Raw genomic sequence first — 21,037 nt, 5'->3', positions numbered from 1 at the left:
AACAAAGTAGTTTTTTTTTACTTATTATTAGATATCGGAATAAGAAATAATACATACAGAGTGTAGATGACCTTTGTCTGAAATCCAGAACATTGTATTGTATTTTGTTGTATATGTTGGATGTATACCAAGCAATTTCATTACTACGATAGTGTATTTAGAACAAAAGTCTTGTAATTTTGAGTTAAAATATGTACATTATCTTTATGCCTTTTATTGTTAATTATGCCGAGATTTCAGGAGGTATTGGGCCTTCTATATGTATTTGTTGAAGTTTAGTCTCCGAAAATCCTACAAATTCCAATGGGAAAGCACTAAACGCCGATGTACATCAAGCGTACTAATCTAAGCATAAATACTTTACCCATTGCTGGGACTTTGTATCATTCACCACAATTCTACGCTGGTATCACCCATCTATGGCTCACAACTCGGACGTTTATCCATTTCTGATTTGTACGTCTCACGTATAAATAACATTACAAGTACTTATAACAATTGACAACGGTACTATTAATTTTTATCCTTATTTGTAGATACGCAAAGTATCAATATCAAGTAAAATTCGAATGTCGACTGGTCGAGTGTCGAGTCATGAAAAATTCCGTGCATATTTTACGTGGGAAGCAAAATTATTTTTCAAGAATTTGCAATTGTGTTTTTAGTACAGGTCTTTGTTATTATAACTGAGATGGACCAGCTAAAAAATGGTCGCAACTTTTTTGTTATACTCTGTACACCTAGAATATGAACACGGCCCCACACGAATTAAACGCTCCAAATAATTTTGACGAATTATATTTCCAGCATTCTGGTTATTTTTCTTTATTTATTATACGACGATCTAAGTCCAAGCAGCTGTATAAAGTCGATAAATATAAGGTTCTACATTATGTATATATTGTTGTTATATATGTACTAAAATCACTGGCATATTTAAACAAAGAATAAGAATTTGTTAGAATAAAGATTTCACGAATACCTACATGACAATATTTAAAATGTGTACTTCCACATAAATAGCTTGGCGGCAGAATTAGGTAAGGTGACAGTACTTATCTGGACAAATTCTTTCCACGAGGAGCTCTACTGCTACTAAACATAATAGGTAGGTTTTTAAATAAATAATATGTTACAAACAAGATCAGTATGAATTGCTTGTTAGACTACGGCCTTAAATTTCTCCTTAGAGGAGATCAGTGGGACGTATAGTGTGTTGGTAATGATCACAACCAGAAACCTTTTTTACGTTCTACTATAGAACAACTATTCAATTATACTGTTATACACGTAACGAAAACAAAAGTATCCAAATGATTACGCGTTTAGTTAGTCGTTATGTCACCGCGAGACAATGAAATATCGTTCTTATCGAATAAATACATAATTTTAATTTCAATACCAAAATCGTTTACAACGCCCTATCTTCATACCAATCAGCGTTTATACATAAATCGAAATCATTTTTAATAACTTATGGCGTTCAATTTAGTAGAACGCCACATAAACACAATATCTACGGCATTTATCAGGAAATTGCTGAAGAGCTATTACGCAGACAGTGGCCGTCTATACGTAAAAGTAGGTTGCGATGTCGTCTAGGGCGGCGGCCCGAGGCTCGCGGCCCATCGGCCCAATCTACAAGGGTGGCAGCGGGCGCGTATCGTAGCAACCGACAGCATCCCTGCCAGTGTGGTGTCGCAGGTCGCATCGAGCGCCCGTTTCACTCCGCGCCCCATAACGAACCGCCACGTCGCCGGAAAAACACACTCGGTGTTCCAGCAACATTCCATATTTAAATTTAAAAGTGACTTTTTGAATAGTGCAGTGCAACCATGTTTATGTTATTTATCCTCCTCACTGTGTATCTAATAACCTTATGTCACGGATGAGGCGTGCGTAAAAATAATTGCTATGAAGGATTTGGGATTATCAGGGTGAAATAAAGGAGTGTCTTGTGAGGGTGCCGGCTTTTGTCGGCCACGGTTGTATTTTGACTTCTGGTAAGTCGGCTTTGTATTGTTAATTAGTTTTTATTTACATTTTGTAGAGTGTCGTTCACTTCCACGTGTCTCTGTTTAGATTGCTTAAATGACGTTTAACGTAACATAATATTTGTTACAAACTGATACAGGCTGTTGTATATTTAATGATCTTGAGAACTCACGTAATTTTGCAGCGGAATCGTTGATAACTTATTAAACATAGATCTATTAAAGCTCTTATATTTACTTTTAGTTAAGTCGTATATTCGTTGGCACAATGTTCACGCAGAACTGGGGTGTAATTAAAATTGTAAATGACTTCAATTGACTTTGACGGGGATTGTTTACAGAGCCTGTACAAACCTGACTAATCATTGTGTTTGTACTAATGGCTAGCTTAATATAAACTTTACTACAAAAGAGCGTTTATAATTGTTTGACGACTTTAATTGTTTTCAACGTTCAGTTAATTTTCAATTGCTTCTTTAGACTTCTATGGGGAATGGTCTTTCAATCAAAGGTTTTGTATGAAATAGTTTGTTTTTAATCATGACAAAAATGGATCTTGTTCTCAAGATCAAAAGTGTATTATATAGAGTATAACATTTGTTGTTTTAACTCAATCAAATACTTTTATTATCTTGTACGTGACATTGCCAAAAAAGCTAATATTTACATTGTTACCGAGAAAAATGATGAATATCAAATGAATACTCATTATTCAACTCACAAGACAAAATTGCGTTTCCAATATTAGAGCTTACTCGAACCGTTATTTGAAATCACTTCCTTCATATTGGCTGCCAATAAAAGGATCCCATTAAGCCTGTGGAAATTCCCGATTGTAATTACCAACTTTTTCATTGTCCCCAAGGTTTGTCTCAGGCTCGAATAATCACTTTCGCACCGAGTTTCATCTTTGACACGAAATTTCAATTTCTTTAGATGTTCTAAAAATGTTACAGCAGTAAAAGCCTAATGGTTTGACCTACCACCTCTTGCGCGAGAGTCGTGGATTTGAATCCAGGCTTGCACCTCTGAGTTTTTCAGAATTTACGTGCGAAATTTCATTTGAAATTTACTATAAGCTTTTCAGTGAAGAAAAACGTCATGTGGAAACCCGCAGACAACTGCAAAGGAATTAAATAATGTAAGTTTAGTTGCAGTAAAGCTCCTCTTGAAAGAGTTCTCCCAGTGAAGTACTGCCTACCTAACCTAACCTTACCTATTTCTGCCGCCAAGCAGTAATGTCAGCATTACTGTGTTACGGTTTTAAAGGGTAAGAGTGCTGGTGAAATTACAGACACAAGGGACTTATGTCTCAGGGTGCCGGGCGCAGTGGCAGTGCCCCTAAGATCTTTGCGATTTAAAGCTCTGAGCAGCACTGCAACTGTTATGGACAGGCGTGTAGCTTACCATCAGGCGCAGTGAAGTTTCCTATCCACACATAGCCCGCGTGGGGACTACAGCCCAAAGCCTTCCATTATGAGAGGTCTGTGTCCAGCTGTGACTCCTCTATATAGACTAACTATTATATTATGAAAATTTTCACTTTCTACGTGAATAACTTTCAATTGAATACTAGACCTCCTTGTGAAAGACTTTGTCCACGGTAGTGCTGCCACCTTAATGTAATGCGAGCATTACTTCTACATTTACATAAAAACAAATCCAAGTTGCTTATCATGATAATGATAAATAGAACATCGAAAGTAACTACACCACTCGTTGTTGATACGAGACAAAGTTGTAGCAATACTTGAATAGCCTGCGGTGAGGCGAGGTCATCAACTGTGGGGTACGTGCATGCTCTGTTAAGCAAACAAGTTTGTGTTTTAGTTCCAGATTAGGCATCATATACAGCCATGTACGGACAGGAACATGAGTGGAGTTCCAAATGTTGGCTTCTGAGACGATAAACAATACAGGGTTTAATCCACATATAATAGTACTATATTTCATGTTGGACACAAAAAATCGATTATTTGGTGTAAACAAAGCATTTTTTCCCAATGAAACATTACAGTTCGTTACACATATCAAACCGCTAGAAATTAGTAGTGTAGAGCTTCTTGTAGAACAGTTCGTCCAGGAAGTATTGTAGTACCTATTTCTGCCACCAAGTAGTTTGCCACCCTTGGAGGTCGAATATTATCTTAAATTTAGTAGCAGTAGAGCTTCTTATGAAAGAGTTCGTCCAGGGAAGTACTGCCACCTTATCTATTTCTGCCGCCAAACAGTAATGTCAGTATTAGTGTGTTCCGGTTTTGAAGGGTAAGGGTGCTGGTGAAATCACAGGCACATGGGACTTGCCAAAATATGTTTCTGGATGACGAGCGCAGTGGCAATGCCCTTTGCACTGTAACTGTTGTGAACAGATGTCACGCTTACCAACAGGTGCACGACTTTTTCGTCCTGTTACTTAGTATCAAAACAAAACGTCGAGGGAAGAGGCTCTTTTCGTGCATGACATGCACACATAATTTACCTTTAAAAAATTAAAACCGTTGTCTTTGAATTGACATCTAAGTTGTTACCAACTTCAGTGAAAATTCCATAAAACTTATCTACAGAAATATATACAATAGTGACAATTTGCAAATCTGCAGTACCATACAAAAAAATTCGTTCAGGGAAGTACTGCGACCTTACCGATTTCTGCCGCCAAGCAGTAATGTGAGCTCATGGTACTTGTCAACTTATGTCTCAGAGTGACGGGCGCAGTGGCAGTGCCTCTCAGATCTTTGGGATTTAAAGCTCTGAGTGGCACTGCAACTGATGTGGACCGGCGTGTCGCTTACCACCAGGCGTACGACTTGTTCGTGTCGTCACTTGACATCATTAAAAAAAATACCAATCTATTGGTGTCATATTTATAAAAATCCAGCAATTTTTCTGTAAGAGCCTTATCTCTACATGTAGCACCATTTTATTCCACACAGACCAAAAAACATAGATATAGAAAAGATGAAAGATACGGTGTATGTCTATTGTAATAGACGGCTTTATTGCAAAATAATATAGAGAAATGCGAGATAGTAAACTTTTACTGGGTTTTATCTTTGAAATTTTTTGAAAAGAAAACTGGTTTTGTTGTTGAGACAAAACAGCAAATAAGGCGTTTAAACCCAGTATAAAGGTCTGTAGCAGGCTCACCGTGAGGCAACAAATACTTACTTGTTCGAGTCTGTATCAATAATAATAACAAATTACTAGAGTATTTTCACAAAAAAAAAATATAATCAACATCACGGTAGTAAAAACTTTATAAATAATCAATAAAATATTTTTTTTTGTTTAATGCCAAGGGACTGGACGAACAAGTTGTGCACCTGGTGGTGCGATACTGCTGTCCATTACAGTTGCAATGCCACTCAGAGCTTTAAATCGCAAATACCTGAGGGGCACTGCCACTGCGCCCGTCACCTTGAGACATAAATTGACAAATCTCATATGCCTGTAATTTACCAGCACCGTTACCCTTCCAAACCGTTAAGTTAAGGTGGCAGTACTTCACTGGATCAAATCTTTCACAAGAAGCTCTACTGCTACAAAAATATATTATAAATATTGAGAAAAATGGTTGCTACCTTGTTATAAAATCTTCAAGTCAAATCAGCAAGTTAAAGTCAGTAATTCACTTAAAGAAATTATTGTTATCTATTTAAATAGACGTATAACTTTTAGTTAAGGAGATCCGCAATGTTAAGAAGAGTTGCAACACTCAAACAAACCTTTTTAGGCTTAAGAGTGCTAAGTATATAATAAGTAACAGTTGTAATATGAGTAAATAAATAAATAAAAAAAAATAGTCAAGAAACATATATAAATATAAGATGACATCACATACATTTTTTTGATCCCAAAGTAAGTAACTAAAGCACTTGTGTTATGGAAATCGGAAACAAAGATGGTACCACAAACACCCAGACCGGAGACAATATAGAAAAGGTACTTTTCTACATTGACCTGGCCGGGGATTGAACCCGGGACCTCAGAGGTGGCGACGCCGTGAAAACCGGTGCGCAAGCCTCGACCACGGTGGTTGTCGTTAAGATTTGTGTGGCAATAATCATTATCCTTCAATATCACACTTTACCTATTGCGGGTTACGTTACGTTAGACTTCCCTTAGTTTGTATCATTCATCACAACTTTACGCTGTTTTCACCCAACAGTCCACGACTACGACGATATCACCTACCCATTTCTCAGTTGGACGTCTCACGTATAATTATCATTATAATTACTCATAATAATTGACAATGGCTCTATTAATTTTTATCCTTATTTTTAGATTTATAAAGTATCAATATCAAGTAAAATTCTAATACGAGCCGAGGAAACACGTTGACCTTTCAACAGTATCGCTATCGATATGGGACATCGTCAATAGACACACACACGTCGTCATACATGTATATGAATAAAAACGTAAGTGTGTATAGAGCATCCCTTCGAGGCACAAAAGACATTGAAACTTGTAATATATTATATTATGGTCCCAGTACAGTGACGGTTAGAAACAACCATTTTTATTATGTATCATGGTGTAACAAAAACATATAGTAATATTTTAATATGACTGTTCATGAAATTGAACAATTTGAGCCATAAAAAATGTTCTATACGTAATAAAATCAACTTTCCGAACGAATCCGGGGCGATGCGGTAAAATGAATGGAAAATAAAAATTCGATACATTTTTAATTTCTGCCTAACGCTGCTGAGTTTCACGGCGTTTCAAATGTACCAAAATATGACTGCACCTTTTTATATAACCTGTGCACATATGTATATGCATACATAAATACTCTTGCAAATGAGACAGTGTAATGAAATTAAGTTTTCATGCCCTATGAATGTAAAGAATTCATGTAAAAGTTTCATAAGAATGTAATATTAAGACGTAATTAAGGAGAACGTGCAGCACCCGGACAAACCAATGTAGGTTTAAGGGTGTGATGTATATATATTTTTGTAATATTCTTAGTGTTTAAAATAAATAAATAAAAAAACATGCACATAAATAAAGTTACATAAATCATTATCCCAAGACAAATATAATGAATACAGAATATATTATTATTACGCTATAGCGTATTAATATTGTATTATAAGTATACGAAAATAGCGTATTTTTTTTAACGCATTTAACTTAAAAGGAGAATATCGTGATAAAACATGCATGTCGAAGAAAGAAGGTTGACAACCCTTAAAACATCTGGAGTCCGCAACATGCATTGGGTCTTCGTGGCAAACTGCGACATCTCGTGTGGCAACTGTGCATACCAGTGGAACATGTACTAATAATAACTTTGTTCACTCAAAAAAGGCTTATTAATATTATAATACATTATAACAAAAAACATTTAGGGACCTTTGTGACAGTCTATTCTTCGTATTAGGTTCTCTGTATGATGAATCACGGAGAACCTAATACGAAGCATTAGAAGAATTTGCTTCAAATTAAATACTGTAAAAAATATAATGATATATAATAATCTTTAATAGTACCAGAGACGTACTGTCACCTTACCTATTTCTGCCACTAAGTAGTAATGAGAGCTTTACTGCGCTCCAGTTTAGAAGGATAAGGGTGTTGGTGAAACTATAGGCACATGTGTCAGGGTGACGGGCGCAGTGACAGTGCCCCTAAGCTCTTAGCGATTTAAAGCTCTGAGTGGCACTCAACTGTTATGGATAGGCGTGCCGCTTACCACCAGGTGAACGACTTGTTCGTCCCGCCACTTCATATTATAAAATAAAAAATAATTAAGATAAATATGTAAGGGTTTCCAGTTGGTACGTTTTGATAAATCTGTATCAGTCTTAGCATATTTCATTAGTGGATACATCTTGCAAAGAGAATACGACGCTGGGTGTATAGTCCTCGATGACAGCATAATGCGACACGGCTTAGGTACATCATACGTCTTCGAATAGTCTGGAATGACGTTGACGTAATAATAACGCACATACTCAACATAGCCCCGCACTAGGAAAACCCTGTGTCGCGGATGTCATGGACACACACACAGACAACCACAAAATCCCAACTCACCAGAGAAATAAATGTAGGCCATATAAATATTTCTCCCAGCCCGGGAATTGAACCTGGGACCTGTCCGTGGCAGTCCTGCATGGTAACCGTTCGGCCACGGACATGACGTAGCGTAGCGATAAAGAAATTTCTAAATAAAAGTAATCGAGAGAAAATACTTTTCTTTGTAGTTTGCTAGATTAAAGTGAAAATAAGTACAAAAGTAGATAAATAATCGTATTTCTCATTTCAGTTTACTTTTTCAATACATCAGTATTGTGGATACAATTTACGCAGTAGATTCAATTTTGAAAGTAACACATTAATTACATTTACATAAATTAATTGCATTACATTAATTACACAAAAATAAAGCCAAATGAGAAAATAAACTATATAAAATTCATACGTACTTAGGATTGTTTATAAACGTAAATATGATATTTTGGATATAAACTAGATGAGTAGCGACATTGTTGACTGAATGAACAAACAATAGCTACAAAATGTGTCAGTCAGAGGAAAACGGTATCGTAAAGATTACATTTTCATGCGCTTGTAGCTCTGCTGGCCATACATACAATGTCCACTTTCGTCGTAAATATTTTTGATTTGGTATTCTAGAGGCATATTTAAGACAGCAACGTTTTATTTTTTTTCTCTTTCTTTTTTAGTTTTTTTTGTGGTGGATGCAAGGTCCTGGATGCGATTCCCAGTAGGACCTATATGGGAAATAAGCTTTTCTAAATTGGTTCTGGGCTGGATGTGCCGGTTAATACCAATCACAGTACAAGGAATTCCCCAATTTGAGATCAGGCAATGATGCAGGTGTCTGGCACATTACAATTATTATTATTATATTTGTTTAATTAAAAATCCTCTAAGTTCCTATCTGTTTTACCTATTGTTTTTATGTAGTTTTAATTGACTTCACAGCAATGCAATTCTAACCCAAGCAGCACACCCATATCTAAATATATACTGTAAGATATCTAATAGAATTTAATTCGATTGAATATTTTAAGAGTTCAAATTCCCTCAAGATACCTCGAAGAGGGTTTCTAGATAATTTAAAGTAAAAAAAAATTCCTTAAATTGCAAGGAATTTCAACTAGATTGGGGATTTTGTGGGGATTGGCGCTATGTGGGGAAAATGTGGGGATTCTAACATTTTATCATTTTGTTTAATCTATCAATTGCTGATGCATCGCTAGTTTGATCGTTACTGTTAGAAACACTGTGATAGACTATATCAACGTGGTTTTCAACATCGCACATCCCTCATATTACTAGCTATCAGCTTAAATAGAATTATTATTAGAGCATTTGGTTCTGAATTGTAAAATTACCAGTCGGTGCGTGTTGAGTTCGCGATTCTTTCTCCCCGGTATGAAGCAAAACGAAATCAGCTATTGTTAAACAAAGCGGAGCAGTTGGTACTTGCACACCACAACTTACCCCTCCTCAACTTTAAATATTAAATATAGGTCGAGACTCATTGATTGATTTCTAACATTAATATAGTGTCACCAAATAATCAATTTACTTATTTTGTAAGGCGAAGAAAAATGATTTTTTTTTCAAAGACTGATACAAGGATCGGAATAGGTAGACTTTTTACTTTTTACTTTTTACTTTACTTTACCTAAACTTCGAGGAACATAGACAGAAAATGGAGACTGCCTTACGACAATATTTTTTTTCTAAAACCATTTATAGAAAATTATAATCTAAATGTATACCATATTAAGACTGTTTATAGATATAACAATTTTAAGGCGTATAAAGTGTGCTCCTTGGGAATGCGACTGTATTTTTTAAAGTAGGTTACGATGTTATGTTCTTTTTGAGTATAGATTATAAACGATAACTATTTATGAGTCGATTTTGATGATTTTTTTGTTGGAAAGAAGGTACCTCAGTAGTGATTCCATTTAACTGCCTCCATGGCCGAACGGTTACCATGCTGGACTGCCACGCAGAGGTCCCTGGTTCGATTCCCGGGCCTGGAGGAATATTTGTATAACCTACATTTATGTCTCACTCGTGAGTTTTGGTGTAATTTGTGGTTGTCTATGTGAGTGTCCATACAACCTACGATACAGGGTTTCTCTAGTGCGGGGCTATGATTGTGTACGCGTTATTATTATTTAAATTTGAAGAAAATATTCCACGTATAAGGGTGGCAAACTAAGGGATGAATACGGTTTTGCGCATTTTTCCGGTGACCTATTTCAATAAAACTTGGCAAATAGACGTAATTCCACTAAGTTTTGAGGTCGGTTTTTTAGTACTCTGTACTGATCTTGAACTAGATTCGATTATGAAGTTTGCCCATGCGTAAGAAAATAACCCTCAAAATTCCTCCTTACGGTACATTTAACGTTGGCGTATATTAAATATAAGAAATATATCAACATATGCACATATGTAGGCTACATTAATGTGATTGACTCGGCTAAAGGACGGCAGCGTATCCCATTCGGTCACGCTCATATCGAAATAGCTTGTCATACTATACACATATATGATGGGTAGATATGTAGGTACATAGTATAAATAAGAGTATATCATGTTTGTGCTATTTTATATTAAACAGTATAAGTAAATCAATCGCTGTCTATACCTTCCTGTTCACTTTGTACCTTCCAATTAAGTAATTGGAAGGTATAAAGTTTTAATAATGTCAGATTTATTAAAACGTGGTAAAGATATTACGAAGTCAGACTTCATTTAAAGAGCCGTGCTGCGGTAGGAATAAGTTTCGAACACGTTAAATGTCAAGAGAGTTTACTAAATGGCATGCAATGTATTAGATTGTGGATAGGCAGTGTACGTTTCTAACAGTACCTATTTCGTTTCAATAAGGTGGAAAATTAATTGACATTCGAAGCTCGAGTCGTAGTAACCTTGATGCCTGAGTAGCGCACAAAATGCTCATTCATCAGTGTTTATGAAAATGTTTAGGTGATTTTCATAAAAACTATAGAAATAACGCAAGAATTAAGAAGTTCAAATTGTTCTTCCTTACACACACACACACACACACACACACACACACACACACACACACACATATCTATATATATATATATATATATATATATATATATATCTCTCTCTCTCCTCTCCGTGGCCGAACGATTACCATGCCGGACTGCCACGCGGAGAACCCGGGTTTTGGTTTCCGTGCCGGGGGAAATATTTCTCGTGACTTTGAATGTAATTTGTGGTTGTCTCTGTGTGTGTTCATGACACACGCGATACAGGGTTTTCCTAGTGCGGAGCTATGAGTGGGTGTGCGCGTTAACCGTTAGGTTATCGAGAACGTCATATGTAAAGATCATAGAATATGATATATACCAACAAATAAGTTGTTACCATAATTATGTTTCTCTAATAAGTAAGTTGCAATAAAAATCGCCGTACAGTAGCGACAACGGCACTTGTCGTCCATTACACTATAGATTCAATTAAGTATTGACTCATTATTAATGTAAAATGAAATTTTGTAATTAAATTTATACATAGGTTAAGGATTTTTAAGTTTTCTTTATTTTTAATTTATCCACATTTGAATAATATAATGTTGTGGAATATAACCATAAAGAGACATTGCCAAAACATTTTCATCATTGATTTAGTCAGGAGTTATTTGATAACTCTACACTTTTCGTTACCAATTCGTTTAGCCGGCAAATAAGTAATAACGTCAATGCATTGGAATTACACGCGGCAATTTTACAGAGGGTAACTCAAGTGACTCAAACGAATAGCCCCTCTTGTTTTTTTTAGTGTTCTGCACAAAAAACTCCTCAAAAGCAATGATTATCAACTTCACTCCTTATGTTCATATGGCAACCCTGCTAAAGACCATCATGTCGTAGAACCACGTCATATAACCGATAAAACTAAACAGTTTCAAACTACACCAGCGCCACACCGTCTGCGACCTCATCCAGTTTGAGCTGTTATACAGACGTAATATTTATAAACAAAGAAACCATGACTAAGACGAGACTAGTTAATGTGATACGTAGGTAGCTTAGTAAGCAAATGATCAAATTTTCCCCTAATAATTAAAAAACAACACGTAATAATATTAGTTAAAATAATATCCGTTCGAAAAGCACATTACGTAAATAATGAACCGAATCTTTTACATTATGTTTGAAGTGTTTACTAACTCCGACATGTATATAATATAATATATTCCACAGCAAACCTGTACACATAACATAACATTTAATAGTACACTTCGTTCATTTCAGACATAATAAACTTCCTTACTAGTAAAGTTGTAAATTGAGCGGGTAGATATTTAGACATCACTTTCCTTCACTACCACGGAAAAATACCCCTATTCCCACGCTTTAAAAATTTTAGTTTTGTAATAGTATAACAAAACTAAAACTTTTCGAATAACTGTACTAAATAATACATTTTACATTTTGATTACAAAGTCTTACGTGTTTCCACGGAATAACTAGTTAGCATACTTCAAATGTTCAAAAATGAAAACTTATATCACATACACAATAGTATTTCTTGTGATGAAAAATTCCATGCATATACTAATTCTCTTTTTTTTTACGTTAAGACGCGCCGAGGCAATGGTACGTAATTGCGAAATAATTGCGTTCATTTGTTTCCTTGCTGTATCGTTATTATCCATGGTTATTACTAAATTTTTAGTTATGAAATTGATGTACAAGGTATTTAAGGATTCACTCTATAAATTATACTCTTTAGAAACACGATTATTAGTGTAGTATCCTCGATATAAAAGTTATCTACAAAAACCAAAATAAACTCTTAGTATGGCATAAATATTTCACGGAAGGACAAGTTTTTGAAAAAAAAAAAACAAAACTACATATTTTCTGTAACGTATACTCCGTACATTATCAAAATGTGTATTTGGTTTAGTGATACAAAGGAAATACCTAAATTCGCACTAGGCAGGGGGTCTACTCTCTACAAAATTAAAAGACAAGTGCCAAGTGTCATTCGCATCACGCGTCTTTTCATTTGGTCAAGTATTGCTTATTTGGCAGCAATTGTTTCGGACGGATGTCGGACGGAGATCGAGAGTAGACCCCCCCAAAGCCGCTGCTCTTCTCCCCTATCCGTTTTAGTCCTGCTTCGGCCGTCAGATGTGGAGGTCGTGTCGCTTGGGCTTACACACGGCTTTAAAAAAGTATGCCACATGAAGCGCATAGAATACCTAAATTCAATTAGCGCCTGACGCTCGGTGCCCTCATAAGAGTTATTCGGGGTAAAATTTCACTTGCTGTATGCCTAGTTCAAAGTCGTAGTATTCTGCAATACGTTTTATTTTATTTTTTTTCTATGTGTTTACATCCTGATGTTTTAACCACCATGATATTTAATTATTAATACAAAGATCGAACACTTACAAAAAAATACTTCGATCCGAAATACTTTCATAGATTAGTCATAGATGGCGATATGGCTAAAAAGTCGTTAAAAACCAGATACAAAGATCCGATAACAAACACATAGAAAAATTCGTAAGTTCCGCTGGTTCGTTCTGTGGCTTAGCTGGCATAGCGCATGACGCGGTTTGCTAGAAGCAATCGCTTCGAATCCGGCCGGATCGAAGGAATTTTTTGGAAGAGTTCGATTTTTGTATTTATAATTATAACAAACTAGTAGTGTAGTTTCACAAAATATAATTGAAGGTGGTGAACCATCTTGACATTCAATAAAAAAAACACTTAATCACCATGATATTTATCTATTTTTTGTGCAAATACTCCTTAGTCCTAATTAATCTCCTTCTCTCTAATTAGTTTGTTATTATTATTGATACAGACATCGAAAAATTCCTTCAAACCAAGTAGACATTAATATAGTATCATCTCTGTTCTAATGTTTGTCACTACAGTTGATCATCAACTCATTTGAACGTCCCACCGCTGGGCACGAGTCTCCTCTCAAACGAAGTTTAGGCCGTAGTTCGCCACCCTGGCCCAATGCGGGTTGGAACCTTGCAGGATTCATCACGATGTTTTCCTTCACTGAAAACATCATGGTAAATTTCAAATTAAATTTCGTACATAAATTCCGAGAAACTCAGAGGTGCGAGGCCGGGTTCGAACCCACGACCCTCTGCTTGAGAGGCAGTAGGTCAAACCATTAGGCTACCAAAGCTTATAGTTCATTATACTTCATTTTGCATTAATATTATACGGGTACATAAGTAACTGTTGGATAGCTAGTACCATCTCAAACAACCGTGACGACAAGATCTAGATCAAGACCGAAAAATAGTAAAAAAAACTTCGAACGTAATCAAAATGCATTGAAATTTTACACTTGTTTTATGAAGCAATAGCTTTGGGCGAACTTTAACTTAGAAATAAAAGAAAACGAGAATATTGAAGCTTCTTGTTATTTGAAAGAAAATATGAAACGTGTGGAGCGAAGAATAATTCTTCTTATCGGATCGATGGCATACATTACAATGTTTGCCATTTGCTTTAATAAATATTTCCGAAGTGCACATCAATAGTGACTCTTAAGGTGCTATTAATGGCAATTTTTCGTAAAAATAGTCCGGCGAAATTGCAATTTTCGTCGCGTCTAGCCTCGTCAGGTAGAAAACCATCTTTAGATTACTCAATTTCGAGAGTTGTTAAAATTTCTGCTTACATTTACAATTTCTGTCCACATTTCTACTTGGTAGCAGAAATAGGTATCATTTAGATACCTATTTCTGCTACCAAGTAGAAATGTGAACATCACTGCGAGCAAGTTTTGAAAGATAAAGATGATGGTGATTGCGATTTAAAGCTCTGATTGGAACTGCAATTGTTTTCTTCTTATTGAAAAAAAAAATGTCGAATTAATATTTAAGCTTCAACTCAAGACCGTTTCTAGTTGATTACAATGCTTTAATTATTTAGGTCACCACTATATTACACAATAAATACATTAACACTATTTAGTAAGGTAGTCAGTTCTTATATGTATGTGTACAGCCAATTAAAGGTATTCACATCACTCAATACATATTCAGATACAATAAGAATTAAAAAATTGAAATCCATATTCATTGTACTGAAATTTCATTGAAACAATTAATTATATGATCAAATTAAATAGTTAATTGATGTAAATATGACAGTACAATTATATTAATTGAATATGTTATGAAAGATAATATAACAATGAAATTAAAGTGTTACAAAATTTTAATCAATCAAGTGTAGGGTCTGGTGACTTGGAAAAGTATCATCCAAGATATCGAGAACATTATTCATGCCTGTTAATACAAAAAAACTTTAGGACCAAGGCAAACCGGGGCAGTAAGGAAGGCAGAAGACATTAAATTCATCAATGTATATTTTACGCTATTTCAACGGAATAGATATATAAATTCGAATGCTCTGGGACCGAAATTGGAGAATCGCAGCGCATTTCTTTCTGCATTACAATTTATATATTATTTCAATTGTAATAGCATAAAATATAAATGATAAATTGAAAGTCCTCTGCCTTGCCGTCCACCGGTTTGAGCTGACCTTAAGATACTTTTCGAGATCCAAGTGAACATCCAATGAATACGTACTTAATGGTGCTGTTCCAACGGCGAGGCGAGACGAGACGAGGCAAAATTTCAATTTTCTTCTACTTAACTTTCTATTTTTAAAATACTCTGATCGGATGAAAGAAGGTTTCAGCAGGTTATCCATTTGAGACCTTAGTTCACGGTTGTGTTCCGCATCGAAAAGTGAAAACGTGCGTTAAGGTATGGAGGAGTACGAGGGTCATAGAGCACGTTACATAGAAAGCAGAGAATGTGCTCCTGAATCTGAGGCCTTCTCCATATGCAAACTTGATCGAACTTGCGTATCATCTGCTTAAAGGTAAAACCACATAAGTGACATTCCACAAATCCACGAAAAATCTCCAAATTATGTATGATGGTGATTTTCTTACAACAGGTTTAAGAAACTTACACTTATTGAGTTTATAGCTTTCTTGTTATTGAGTTTCACCTGCAGAAAGATAGTGATTTCCTTACCATAAAGACTTTCTGTAGAAAATGTCACTTATGTGGTTTTACTTTTAAACAGATGATATATACATATGACATTTGTATACATCGTACTATATCTGTACGTTTAACCCATTTTACATATACATAGTTATCATATACGCACTTACACAAGTACAATCAAAATCGCAAAGGTCCCCTTTGTCGGGAGTTCAAGATCGTGTATTGTAATTGTGGGTACGGTCCTTGCCACATTGTCGAGGGATTTCTATTTAAACACAAAATATTTTACTCAATAGAAGGGGACAGAGATTTCTACCGAATATTCTGAGGTTACTGTTCTGTTGTAGAGAATTGTGTACATTTATAGACACGTTTGTACAGTTTAGAAGCAGTAGAGCCCTTTGTGTATGAGTTCGTCCAAAAAAGTACAGCCGTATTGCATATTTCTGCCGCCAAACTATGAGCTTTACTGTGTTCCGATATTGAAAGGTAAGAGTGCTGGTGCAATTACAGGCACACGAGACTTATCAACTTTTGTCGCAGGGTTATTTAAAGCTCTGAGTGCCACTGCAAGTGCAATGGACAGACGCGCAGTTATCACTAGCCACACGACTTATTCGTCTCGTCATGTGGTATCATAAAAAATGTGATAGAATTTCTGAACTTTGCTCGTAGCACCTAGAATGACACTGTTGTACGTGTGTGTAGTACATATGAAACTATATAAATTCCTCTCTACTATTATAGTAATTTGTATATTATAATACAATGACTACAAAACTAATTGAAAATTACATATCCAATGAAAAGTCTTTAATATACGCAGAACTTATGCTGATGAAATTGCTACGAATTAGCTACGACAAGCGTAGCTATTCGTTTGCAATGGAGGTGATTTCACAATAAACGTTGTAATTTCCGCTTTACCCAAAAACGTGCGAAGGAAACGTTTTATTGCAGAGGTGTATTGACATTGATAAAATCAAATATTAAAATATTTACCATATCATCTTTAGCAACTTGATTTACTGGTTTTGTGGAGTATTTACATTCAAACGTTATATTTAACGAATGGTAATAAAGATGCATTTTGAACAACAATATATTTGAATTAGAGTTTGGCCTTTTCCATTTGTTTTTGTTCTGTGAATTTTCATTCAAATCTCACAACATTACAATGTATTTTCATTAACTGCCCACACGGGTCAACCCGCCGCGTGTTGACAAAACACAAAATGAAGACACGTACAACCTGATAATAGCTTTGTTGTCGCCATTTTATTTTGATACTGTTTTGTAGCGTGTTCTGTAATGTAACTTAGGTATTTATAGTTCAAACTTACGCATAATATGAATATATTATGGTTTCAAACATTGGATTGTGTCTAATAATCAGCAGGGGTCGGTTACTACTAGGCAAACATTTTAAAGTAAACGAATATATGAAATATTCTTTATTGCACATTAAAATTACAGTAATAACTCCAAACATTAATGGAAGTATAACATAATAAGTTAATGTACAACAGCAATTCAACATGGCAAGTTTTTGTTTGAATACCAAAGAAAAAGGTAATGTTCAAATGAAACTTTCACCCATACAAATGCCCAAATAAAAACGTATATTTTGTATGGGGAACCAAAACATGTTACATCTTTTTTTGATAAAGATTTCAGGTTTCATACGTATAATAATTAAGCAATGTACGTAGTTTTTTTGTTTTTATGGGGATAAAGTTGATTTTATGAACTCTACGACTTTATTCATTGTTTTGTTTTATGAACTCTAATTTATAAACAACATTTTTATTCATTGCACACAAATTATAGAAATATCAATTCATATAAGTATATACGTAATATATAAAATGTATATAAAATTTTATATTTTTAGTATTTCCTGCATATCCTGATTGTGTCTTCGGTCGTGGTGGTGACAAGACGGTACAACTCAAAACACCCTCTACCCAGGTTTGCACACAACTCCTCAATATGCTTTTCTTATGTGAAGGATGTTACCTGCCTTACAATAATGCCACATTATAATTACTTTAGTAGCAGTAGAGCTCCGTGTGAAAGAGTACGTCCAGAGATGTACTGCTGCCTTCTCTGTTTCTGTCGCCAAGAACTAATGAGAGTATTACTGCATTGTGGTCTTAAAGGGAAAGTAAGGGTGCTGGTGAAGTTACAGGCACGTGGAACTCGTCTACTTATGTATTAAGGTGACAGGCGCTGTGGCGGCGCTCTTCAGTTCTTTGCGATTTAAAGTTCTGAGTGACACCACAACTGCTATGGACAAACGTGTCGCTTGCCACCAAGCGCAAGTCCCGTCACTTGGTACTATAAAAAAAAATTAATTATAAAGACAATTCAAAGAACACCCATAAGATAATACAAGAAAAAGAACTAATAAATTGAATGTTTTTTTTTATGTTCCTAGACTCGTATATTCCGGTCACAGCACTTTTATATTGAAAGTATAATTATTGCTCCGGTTATATGCGAAACATACGTTACCCCTGAGTAAAATAAAGTACCAAGGACCACTAAAAAAGAAAGTACCAATTGTTATAAAGAGTCACAAAAATTCTATTGTTCGTTCGCGCCTCAAAACCTCTTAGAAAAGTCGCAGTTGCGATACATAATGTATTGTTCGAAACATTATTTCAAGTTTATAAAAGCCAAGGCCAATAATTCCAATACATTTTCAGCTATTATCCATTCAAAGATTAGAAAGATTTTATACTTCATTCGTGTCGCGTGATTTCAAATTGATGGATGAGACTGCCGAAGGTCATATGTGATCTGTGCAACTAGCTTTATGATCAATTATACCTATTTTGTTTCAGGCAAGGTATATGAATGTTAGCTTAGATTTTAGGAGGTGAGGTGCGAACGTATCGTTTGCGCGTCTCGCAATCCGCGCGCACATAATTAATACGATTAAATAAGAACAGGCGGACACAAATCCGACATTGACAAGACTCCGATGGCAACTGACGGATAAGTGGGCGGCGTGGCGTGTCGTTAAACCTCTGGGCAATATTCAAATTGTGTAACTCTAGGGCTTCAGTTAAAAACCTAATTTTAACAGGTTCTGTGTATTAACAGAGATAGAAATTTAGGTTTTTTTTAATAAAAATATCTCCCTATGACAATTATGTGCGATGTTAGGTATTTTATTCTTAAATAACTCGTTTTAGACGTTTATTTATTTTAATTAATTATTTAATTACAATACATTCTGTTGTGTGAAATTAAAAAATTCTTTAGACCATATTCTTAGGCGTATTGTGTATTTTTTGTAAGATCGTTATTTAATAGCAAATACCTAAAACATTTGATCAAACCAAACAGTTTTCTCCGCTTCTCTTCCGGTGATTCGCCTTAACCGCTCACGCGATACATGCAGCCGTAGACGCATACCACACCTAGAGGTGCCGGTGATGACTTTATACCGATTTGTCGGATATCGAAGTTATAACAGGTAAAAGAACTAATATTAATTGCTATTTCGGTAACTACTCTAGCAAACCATAAAGTTTTTAATGCAGGCACTTAAAATAACTACAAAATACGTCACGACAATCGTGTGTGCTATTGTTTGGGCTGGTGATTTCGGTGTTTATTGAAAACACAACGTAAGTAGCATTTTTTAAGTTTACCCTGAATATCCGCTCACGCGATGCGCTCATCCTACCGCAAAATGGCGGCTATTTGGTTTCGCAAATTAGAAAAGGATTCAGTTTAAAAACAAGTTTTTATAAATAAAAATTATTATTCTGCATTGCTAAATAAATACCCTCCGTACTACAACAAAAACATCTCAAATAAAATGCAGTAATACACCACAAATCCTGCACTTAAAAAGCACTAAAGAAATTTTTGGTGTACTTACTTGGGTAAATATGACAATATTCCGTTTGAGTGGTTCTAACGTTTACCATGAAATTACTCCTTAAAGTATAGTTTATAAACATTTATATTCAGGGTAAACTTTTTCAATAAATAAACACCGATATCACCAGCCCAAACAATAACACACACGATTTTCGTGACGTATTTTTGAAGTTGTTTATTTTTTTTTAATGATAGACCCAGGCATTAAAAACTTTATGGTTTGCTAGAGTAGTCACCGAAATAGCAGTTAGTATTAGTTCTTTTACCTGTTATAACTTCGATATCCGATAAATCGGTATAAAATCATCACCGGCACCTCTAGGTGTGGTATGCTTCTATGGCTGCATGTATCGCGTGAGCGGCTAGGAAAGTTTATAAACTATACTTTAAGGAGTAATTTCATGGTAAACGTTAGAACGACTCAAACGGAATGTTATCATATTTATCGAAGTACACCAAAAATTTCATTAGTGCTTTTTAAGTGCAGGATTTCCGGTGTATTACTGCATTTTATTTGAGATGTTTTTGTTGATAGTACGGAGCGTATTTATTTAGCAATGCACAATAATAATTTTTATTTATAATTACTTGTACTTAAACTGAATGCTTTTCTAATTTGCGAAACCAAATAGCCGCCATTTTGCGGTAGGAGGAGCGCATCGCATGAGTGGTTAAAAATGCTTTCCTAAAGGCGCAGAAAAATTATACGAAAAGAAAAATTAACCGAATGCTGTTTAAAGGAAACATTTATAATATAGTTGATTTTGATATTCCAATCTAATGATTTTTTCTTTACTTTTTATAGTTTTTCGATTTCGTTTCACTAAAAATGAAAGAAACAAAGGAAGAATGAAATTATGCAAAAATTTTTATTCTTTTTGTGTTCAGCCTAATCAAGGTTTAATTTGTATCACTTATTAACATATTTAATTGTTACTAATATTTTTCTTTCAAAATGGTGTGAAACACCTTTACTTGTACTTTACGCCCTAGTCACCTTGAAATGAAAACTAACTACTACCTGGCCGAGTCCACAAAATATGAAGACGGGAAGCAAAACGTAATAATGTGGATTTGTTTT

General features: G+C 35.1%; 1 long non-coding RNA gene across 1 annotated transcript in view; it reads left to right on the top strand.

Annotated features, from left to right (window-relative positions):
• Nucleotides 1–1,689: 1,689 nt before the first annotated feature.
• Nucleotides 1,690–21,037, top strand: part of LOC113229525 — a 202,461-nt gene continuing 183,113 nt past the window's right edge. The window contains exon 1 of the long non-coding RNA XR_003310420.1: nt 1,690–2,003. This is a non-coding gene — a long non-coding RNA (uncharacterized LOC113229525). The remainder of the gene's footprint in view (nt 2,004–21,037) is intronic.

Source organism: Hyposmocoma kahamanoa, unplaced genomic scaffold (genome assembly GCF_003589595.1).
Source record: "Hyposmocoma kahamanoa isolate Upper Pololo Valley unplaced genomic scaffold, ASM358959v1 62, whole genome shotgun sequence".
NCBI lineage: Eukaryota > Metazoa > Arthropoda > Insecta > Lepidoptera > Cosmopterigidae > Hyposmocoma > Hyposmocoma kahamanoa.
Note: the sequence above shows the minus strand (reverse complement) of the source record. Positions and strands in the feature narration are given on the sequence as shown.